This window comes from Girardinichthys multiradiatus, chromosome 15, assembly GCF_021462225.1.
Source record: "Girardinichthys multiradiatus isolate DD_20200921_A chromosome 15, DD_fGirMul_XY1, whole genome shotgun sequence".
NCBI lineage: Eukaryota > Metazoa > Chordata > Actinopteri > Cyprinodontiformes > Goodeidae > Girardinichthys > Girardinichthys multiradiatus.
Window position 1 is genome coordinate 29,827,619 of NC_061808.1, and position 9,835 is coordinate 29,837,453.

Here is a 9,835-nt window from a genome sequence, read left to right on the forward strand (position 1 = left end):
CCGTCCATCTGTCCTATAAAACACAGAAATCTCCATGTCTGGACAGGATTGTCAGATGTTCATAGTTTTCATCCCTGCACTGATTACCCTTATCAACAAGTCTCAGAACAAAATGAGGAACATTTGTGAAATCAACAGGCAATGCCGAGGCCTTGTATTTGTTCCACACATTTCTTGTTGCATTCTTTTTATGGTTACCTCGAATGCTTCTGCATTACATAAACGTACAGTGATGTGCAAAGGTTTTTCCAAATTTTGTGACCTAAACAAACTTCTCTGTATTTCACTGGGTTTGTTTTTAATAGACCAACACAAAGTAGTGCATAACTGTGGAGCGGAAGAAAAATAACTATCTTCGCCTCAGTCTCAAGTCTTTTGCAGCCGCTAAAAGGCTTTCGAACAATTGGCCCTGTAATTAACTCAATCTGTCTGCAATCTGCTCTGACCAGCTTCCATGTCCCTGCTGACAAAACGCATTTCCACATCATAATGCTGTCATGTGTTACCAAGGAAATGGTATGGGGTTGATGTGCAGGGTTATTGACTGCAACACATACAGTAGGGTTTAGCATGTAGTTACATTTTTATCACATCTGACCAGACTAGCTGCCTCCAAATGTGTGCTGTGTTCCCTACAAACTGCAAGCAGGACTTCTTACAGACTCATTTAAACACTTGATTTCCGGTGCATGATTTAGATGTCTTTGCTCCAACACATATTCTGTATTACTAAATTATCTTATCAGTAAGTCACCAAGTTCTGCACCAGCTTATTAATGATGTAGTCATTTAAGTCAGGTGTTTTCAAGGAGGAAAACATTTAAAGTATGCAGGAGGTTACCCATCTCTGACCTAAACTGGTAGGCCAGGCAAGAAATGCACCAAAGAGGCCTATGCTAACTCTGGTGGAGCTACAGAAATCCAGTTCAGGTGAAAGAATCAGTTGACAGGAAAACGTTTAGTCATGGTAAAAAAAAAAAAAAAAATATGATAATGCTATCACCACCCTGAAGTGTATTTATACTGAGACTAAATTACACAGAGGTAAACTCTACTAATTTTTTCTGAAGACTTACGTCTGGAACTTCTGAAGGCAATTGTTTGCACTGATTTGTATTTCAAGATATAAAAATAAAAGAGGTTCAATACAAATGGATGTCACACTTTTAAATGTTTATTTGTAGAACAGTTTGAAAATGATACGTCATTTTCTTTTCACTTCGAAATTATGCAATGCTTTGTATTGGTCTGTCACATAAAATCCAAGATATTTAAAGGTTTGTGGTTGTAATGTGACAAAATATGAACAGGAACTCATGTGGAGCTATATAAAAGAGGACTGATTGGTAACATTTAGATGATAAAAGTGTCCATGAATGACTATGATACTTATCTTATTGAGAAATCACATGACAGTTGGATAATTGGGGATGTGCAGCATGCTTAATTGGTGAAAAGTGTAGCTTAGGCAGCAAAGCTTTGCATTTGTAGTTAAAAGGCTGTGTTTATATCTTATGAGCCTTAGACAGAGTAATTATTGGTAAAATAAGGGCACAGTCCAGTATAGATTTTTATTACAATTAATTTATTGCATGTGTTAAACTTAGTGGGATGTATTTTTATCCCATAAAATAAGTATTTAGTGTGTTCCTTTAACACCGTGACAGATCAGAGTACGTATTTGCTGACATCTGCTATTCCCAGCTCGGTATTAATAGTGCAACAAAGAGAATTTACGCACACCCTGAGTAAGAATTAACTGAAAATGATGTGCTCCCTGTGCTTTTCCACTTTAGAAATCACCCCTGTGGGCACTGCCCATACTCATGCATATCTTTGCTCGAATAACATCCAAAATGCAATATCCAACCCCCAAATCATTAGCAATTCTTTTCTCTGCTAAATCTATTTACGCCACCCTCCACCAGATTAAATTGGAAGATTACTCTTTAGTCCATACAATTTAGAGAGTGCGCCACGTTCCATTATTGCGAGACTTCGAAATCGATATATCTATAAAGCAACATTTTTCAATTCATTCACCTCGCTGCTGGGCACATGCAACTTTAAACACCCACGGGCGCCACACACACACACAAGCACACTCACATAAACATTTATTTGCATTCCTCTCTTAAATGCTTCCTGTTGTGTAAATTCTAATCTTTGCCAACATTTATTTTTATTCAGTCGAATAAATCAAGCCAGCGCAGAACAAAGAGCATCATTTATTTATATTCCGACACAGTGAGAATGGTGATCATAGAAACAGTGAGGCACAGCACCCTTTGAGGGCTCATTTATCAGCCATTTCCCTTTGTGGAAAGTTATGTATCTGCAACTCGGATATCACACATAATGTCCTTGGGTAAAGATCGCTGAGTGTGTTTTATTCATGCTGCTGCCTGAACTCCTGGCCCAGCTCAACTTGGCTCAGGGTGAAGCTGGAGCATGTTAACTATTTATCGCACATTAATGAAAGACACGGACCCATCAGGTTTTAAAGCCCACAATGGCGGGCTGCTTCTCTCACCGTGCTGTAAAAACCTGCTGACATTGGTGAAACTCGACACTTCCCTCCTCTTTAACAGATAGGGATGCAAACCTGCTTTAGTCACCACTGAGAATGACACAGAGAGCTTCCTTCTTGACAGGGGAAATAAGGACAAACATGGTCCTATCCTCTAAGCCACAGTGTTCTGCCTTCTTTCTCACTGAAAGTGAATCAGAGGAATTACATTTGTTTCACTTGCAAATATGTATATATACAGGGGTTGGACAATGAAACTGAAACACCTGTCATTTTAGTGTGGGAGGTTTCGTGGCTAAATTGGAACAGCCTGGTAGCCAGTCTTCATTGATTGCACATTGCACCAGTAAGAGCAGAGTGTGAAGGTTCAATTAGCAGGGTAAGAGAACAGTTCTGCTCAAAATATTGAAATGCACACAACATTATGGGTGACATACCAGAGTTCAAAAGAGGACAAATTGTTGGTCCACGTCTTGCTGGCGCATCTGTGACCAAGACAGCAAGTCTTTGTGATGTATCAAGAGCCACGGTATCCAGGGTAATGTCAGCATACCACCAAGAAGGACGAACCACATCCAACAGGATTAACTGTGGACGCAAGAGGAAGCTGTCTGAAAGGGATGTTCGGGTGCTAACCTGGATTGTATCCAAAAAACATAAAACCACAGCTGCCCAAATGACGGCAGAATTAAATGTGCACCTCAACTCTCCTGTTTCCACCAGAACTGTCCGTCGGGAGCTCCACAGGGTCAATATACACGGCTGGGCTGCTATAGCCAAATCTTTGGTCAATCATGCCAATGCGTCGGTTTTAATGGTGCGAGGAACGCAAATCTTGGTCTGTGGACAATGTGAAACATATATTGTTCTCTGATGAGTCCACCTTTCCTGTTTTCCCCACATCCGGGAGTGTTACGGTGTGGAGAAGCCCCAAAGAAGTGTAAAACCCAGACTGTTGCATGCCCAGAGTGAAGCATGGGGGTGGATCAGTGATGGTTTGGGCTGCCATTTCATGGCATTCCCTTGGCCCAATACTTGTGCTAGATGGGCACGTCACTGCCAAGGACTACCGAACCATTCTTGAGGACCATGTGCATCCAATGGTTCAAACATTGTATCCTGAAGGCGGTGCCGTGTATCAGGTTGACAATGCACCAATACACACAGCAAGACTGGTGAAAGATTGGTTTGATGAACATGAAAGTGAAGTTGAACATCTCCCATGGCCTGCACAATAACCAGATCTAAATATTATTGAGCCACTTTGGGGTGTTTTGGAGGAGCGAGTCAGGAAACGTTTTCCTCCACCAGTATCACGTAGTGACCTGGCCACTATCCTGCAAGAAGAATGGCTTAAAATCCCTCTGACCACTGTGTAGGACTTGTATATGTCATTCCCAAGACGAACTGACGCTGTATTGGCCGCAAAAGGAGGTCATACACCATACTAAGAAATTATTGTGGTCTAAAACCAGGTGTTTCAGTTTCATTGTCCCAACCCCTGTATATATATATACACTGCTCAAAAAATAAAGGGAACACTTAAACAACACAATATAACTCCAAGTTAGTCAAACTTCTGTGAAATCAAACTGTCCACTTAGGAAGCAACACTGATTGACAATCAATTTCACATGCTGTTGTGGAAATGGAATAGACAACAGGGGGAAATCTTTGGCGATTAGCAAGACACACTCAATAGAGGAGTGGTTCTGCAGGTGGAGACCACAGACCACTTCTCAGTACATATGCTTTCTGGCTGATGTTTTGGTCACTTTTGAATGTTGGTGGTGCTTTCACACTCGTGGTAGCATGAGACGGACTCTACAACCCACACAAGTGGCTCAGGTAGTGGAGCTCATCCAGGATGGCACATCAATGCGAGCTGTGGCAAGAAGGTTTGCTGTGTCTGTCAGCATAGTGTCCAGAGCCTGGAGGCACTACCAGGAGACAGGCCAGTACACCAGGAGACTTGGAGGAGGCCGTAGGAGGGCAACAACCCAGCAGCAGGACCGCTGCCTCCGCCTTTGTGCAAGAAGGAACAGGAAGAGCACTGCCAGAGCCCTGCAAAATGGCCTCCAGCAGGCCACAAATGTGCATGTGTCTGCACAAACGGTTAGAAACGACTCCATGAGGATGGTATGCGGGCCCGACGTCCACAAATGGGGGTTGTGCTCACAGCCCAACACCTTGCAGGACGCTTGGTATTTTCCAGAGAACATCAGGATTGGAAAATTCGCCACTGGCACCCTGTGCTCTTCACAGATGAAAGCAGGTTCACACTGAGCACATGTGACAGATGTAACAGAGTGTGGAGACACCGTGGAGAGCAATCTGCTGCCTGCAACATCCTTCAGCATGGCCAGTTTGGCAGTGGGTCAGTGATGGTGTGGGGTGGCATTTCTTTGGAAGGCCACACAGCCCTCCATGTGCTCGCCAGAGGTAGCTTGACTGCCATTAGGTACCGATATGAGATCCTCAGACCCCTTGTGAGACCATATGCTGGTGCGGTTGGCCCTGGGTTCCTCCTAATGCAGGACAATGCTAGACCACATGTGGCTGGAGTGTGTCAGCAGTTCCTGCAAGATGAAGACATTGAAGCTCTGGACTGGCCCACCCGTTCCCCAGACCTGAATATGATTGAGCACATCTGGGACATCATGTCTCGCTCCATCCACCAACGTCATGTTGCACCACAGACTGTCCAGGAGTTGGCGGATGCTTTTTGTGTTATTTGAGTATTTGTTTGAGTATTTTTTTTGAGCAGTGTATATATATATAGTACAGACCAAAAGTTTGGACATATCTTCTCGTTCAAAGAGTTTTCTTTGTGGATGAATGCCTCCCTTTTATAAAACTAGTTTGGTCAGGATGTATTATGAGAGGAGTTACCTTTTCTAGTCTTTTTGCAAGGGCTTTACAGATTTTGAGATCAATGTTAATGAGGGATATGGGACGGTAGCTGGTAAGAAGTACTGGGTCTTTTACTGGTTTTAACAGGATAGTGATCTTGGTAGAATTTATATTTGGTGGAAGTATGCCATTTTTTTGGGTTTCCTGCAACATTCTTTGGAATATTGAAGCCAAAATATTCCAGAATTCTTTGTAGCACTCTTTTGGGAATCCACCTGGGCCTGGAGCCTTTTTATTGAGCATGCTTGTGAGAGCTTCTTGGATTTCTGTTGAAGTCAGTGGTACATCCAGGGCCATCGCTTGATTATCTGGTCATTTAGGAAATGTTACTTTATCCAGAAATTGATCAGGTCGTTATTTGAGGGGTCCATCTGTGGTGAGTATAAAGCTTTGTAGAAATCTCTGAAAGTGCTGTTTATTCTTTCAGGATCATAAGCTGTATTCCCTGTCGAGTCTTTAATAGCAAATATGATTTGCTATAAAATCATATTTATAATTTACAAATATGATAAATACCTGATTTATTGCCATGTTCAAAGTTTTGTATTCAAAGTCTGCACTAAGAATTTGTTTTTTTTTGTTGTTAATAATTTCATTTGATTCTGATTTGGCTTTATGTAGTTTATCCAGCATTTCCTTTCCTGTTTAACAGTTTAATGGTTTCTTCTAATTCTTCAATACGTTTGTTTTCTTTTTTCTTCTTGATGAGAATGAGATTATTTTAACTCTCATCATTGCTTTTTCTGCCTCCCAGAGAACAGATATTGATATCCCTGGGAGGTCATTAAACTCCAAATATGAAGTCCTCTCTTCTTTAAAATATTTGATTAATTCTTCATCCTTAAGCAATTATGTATTATTCCTTCAGTTTTTGCTTTGTGGGTTTTCTTATTGTCGAGAGTTAAGGAGACAGGAGCATGATCGCTGACATCTATAGGGTGTATCCAGGGGTGAAAGTAGTTTTAAATTCTTGCCGGTACTTAAGGGCGGAGCTAGATGTGGGGCTGGGAGGCACTGGGGGTATACATATATATATATACAGTACAGACCAAAAGTTTGGACACACCTTCTCATTCAGAGAGTTTTCTTTATTTTAATGACTATGAATATTGTAGCTTCACACTGAAGACATCAAAACTATGGATTAACACACGTGGAGTTATATACTGAACAAAAAAGTGTGAAACAACTGAAAATATGACTTATATTCTAGGTTCTTCAAAGTAGCCAACGTTTGTGTTTATTACTGCTCTGCACACTCTTGGCATTCTGTTGATGAGCTTCAAGAGGTAGTCTCCTGAAATGGTTTTCACTTCACAGGTGTGCCCTGTCAGGTTTAATAAGTGGGATTTCAAGCCTTATAAATGGGGTTCGGACCATCAGTTGTGTTGTGTAGGAGGTGGATACAGTACACAGCTGATAGTCCTACTGAATAGACTGTTAGAATTGGTATTATGGCAAGAAAAAAGCAGCAAAGTAAAGAAAAACGAGTGGCCATCATAACTTTAAGAAATGAAGGTCAGTCAGTCCGAACAATTGGGAAAACTTTGAAAGTGTCCCCAAGTGCAGTCGCAAAAACCATCAAGCGCTACAAAGAAACTGGCTCTTATGAGGACCGCGCCAGGAAAGGAAGACCAAGAGTCACCTCTGCTGTGGACAATAAGTTCATCCGAGTCACCAGCCTCAGAAATCGCAGGTTAACAGCAGCTCAGATTAGAGAACAGGTCAATGCCACACAGAGTTCTAGCAGCAGACACATTTCTAGAACAACTGTTAAGAGGAGACTGTGAATCAGGCCTTCATGGTAAAATAGCTGCTAAGAAACCACTGCTGAGGACAGGCAACACGCAGAAGAGACTTGTTTGGGCTAAAGAACACAAGGAATGGACATTAGACCAGTGGAAATCTGTGCTCTGGTCTGATGAGTCCAAGTTTGAGGTCTTTGGTTCCAACCATGGTGTCTTTGTGGAGCGCAGAAGAGGTGAACGGATGGACTCTACATGCCTGGTTCCCACCGTGAAGCATGGAGGAGGAGGTGTGATGGTGTGGGGGTGCTTTGCTGGTGACACTGTTGGGGATTTATTCAAAATTGAAGGCATACTGAACCAGCATGGCTACCACAGCATCTTGCAGCGGCATGCTATTCCATCCGGCTTGCGTTTAGTTGGACCATCCTTTATTTTTCAACAGGACAATGACCCCAAACTCACCTCCAGGCTGTGTAAGGGCTATTTGACCAAGAAGGGGAGTGATGGGGTGCTGCACCAGATGACCTCAGATGACCTTCTGTGCATATTACTGGTGTCTGGTCAGATTTCTGCTGCTATGGACACTCCTGTGGTGTTTGGGTTGGTTGAATGCTACCGGAAGTTGGACTTGGCCTTTAGCTTATATCAGAATCAGAATCAGCTTTATTGCCAAGTTCGTGCATACAAACAAGGAATTTGACTCCGGTACACTTTGCTCTTTTGTTTTTTCACTGTACAGAGCGTTGTTCAGAACTAACATGCAAATTAATAAGTTCCACCTCACAACTTCAGAAAAACCCAGATTTAAAAATTAGAGAGCTACAGAAAAAACTGGCTAATGCCCAAATCCAGCTGCCTGTAGCATATAGTCTGCACCAAATGCCTAAGGGGTTTTTCTAGCTGCGGAAAAAACAGGCTATTTCATGCATAATGGACAGTCTAATTATCAAGCTTTTATGCCTGATCTATAAACATTACATGCACACTTTATGAGCTTTACTTGCAGGAGGTGCGCTTACAGCCTTTAACAGATAATGATGGAAATTAAAAGAAATGAATGTTGCACAAACAAGAGCTGAGGTGATGTGAATTTTCTGTAGGAGTCTTTCAGTTGGTTTTTTATATATAGTGTCCCTGTATGTTCAGAAGGTCACCAGCCAGATCTACCTGTATATGGGCTAACAAATAAAATTAGCAGAAATTAACCCACATGGTAATTTAAGAATTGATTGAAACTATTGATTACCTGAAACTAAGACAAGATAAGATCCACACGAGGATTTGTCCACTCCATGGCACAGTCAACTACAGAACAGGGTCAAGTCAAGAGTTACCCTAAGACTCACGCAGCAGATACACTGATGCTGTTCTGATCAGTTTTTCTACATGTTTTAAAGCCCACAATGGAAAGGTCACCATGAGGAAATTTGTGACTGAGACATTCTGTAAGGTCCAACTAAGAACTTTCACAGTGTAAAATGTTCTATGTAAAATGTTTCTGCCATTGGAACTATTCTTGGGTCAGAATGAAGTATATACACCAGGTACTTTATTAGGTATACAAATTACCAGTACCGGGATGGACCGCTCTAAAAGTACTGAATATATTTCTCAGAGATCTTTGCTCATTTTAACATAATATCATCTTAAACAGGTGCTGCCGATTTGTTTTTTGAGTTTTAGTGGACCTTCTATGTCGGTTCTTCCTATAATTGTAAAGCAGAATTCACCAAGTATTGGTTGTTCCCTGACTAATAAGGAATTAGATGGGTTTACACCATCATGAGACGAGTAAGATTTGCCCTGCTGATAATTTAGATGGAAGTCGTTGGAGTACAGTGAACCCATCATGCATAAGAAACCAGTTTGTGGTGCTTTGATGCACTAGACGCTGAGTACACTACAGTCATAATGGGATGGACATGGTTAACACTGGAAAAATTTAAACTGTGCTCAATTGGTACTAGAGAGCCCAAAGTATACCAAGAAACTATCCCACGCACAATAACACCTCAACCACCAGGTTGAATTGTTGATGCAAGACAGAATGGATCCCTGCTTTCATGTTTTTACTCTGACTCTGCCATCTGAGATTTGCAGCTGAAATACTAATCGGACCAGTTATCTTTACTACATCAAAATTCCTAAATGCATTGTGTTGCTCCCATAAGGTTTGCTGATTTACTATATATGTTAACAATTAATTGAACAGATGTACTTGTAAAGCAGCGGATGAGTGCATAATTAATCAGCTTTAGATTTTTTGCAAAAGATCGCCATATTTATTCTGTATAAGATGTTTTTATTCCTATGCTTGCTTTCATATGTACCGTAATCTGTTTTATGCATTATGTGACCTGTGAGCCTCCGGATCTTTTCCTCTCCTCTACACACATTTTGCTTGCAAAAGATCAATCTGCTTCAGTGTCTGCATCTATTCCATAAGGCAAAAACAGGTAGAAAGGATTGCTTTTAACTTGAATACATTTAAAAGTGTGGATTCCTGCTGCAGCGATAGAATTGTGGATTTGGGGAAATCGCTTTATAGCATAGACAGTGCTGCTGTAGCACTGTAGCAATATTACAGCTTACTCCTGTAAGCCGCATTTTCCACAGAGGTTAACAACACGTTGGAGCTGGGATG

General features: G+C 41.5%; 1 long non-coding RNA gene across 1 annotated transcript in view; it reads left to right on the forward strand.

Moving 5' to 3' along the window:
* LOC124881663 overlaps positions 1-8,924 on the forward strand; it is a 12,285-nt gene extending 3,361 nt beyond the window's left edge. The window contains exon 3 of the long non-coding RNA XR_007041704.1: positions 8,912-8,924. This is a non-coding gene — a long non-coding RNA (uncharacterized LOC124881663). The remainder of the gene's footprint in view (positions 1-8,911) is intronic.
* The last annotated feature ends 911 nt before the right edge of the window (positions 8,925-9,835 follow it).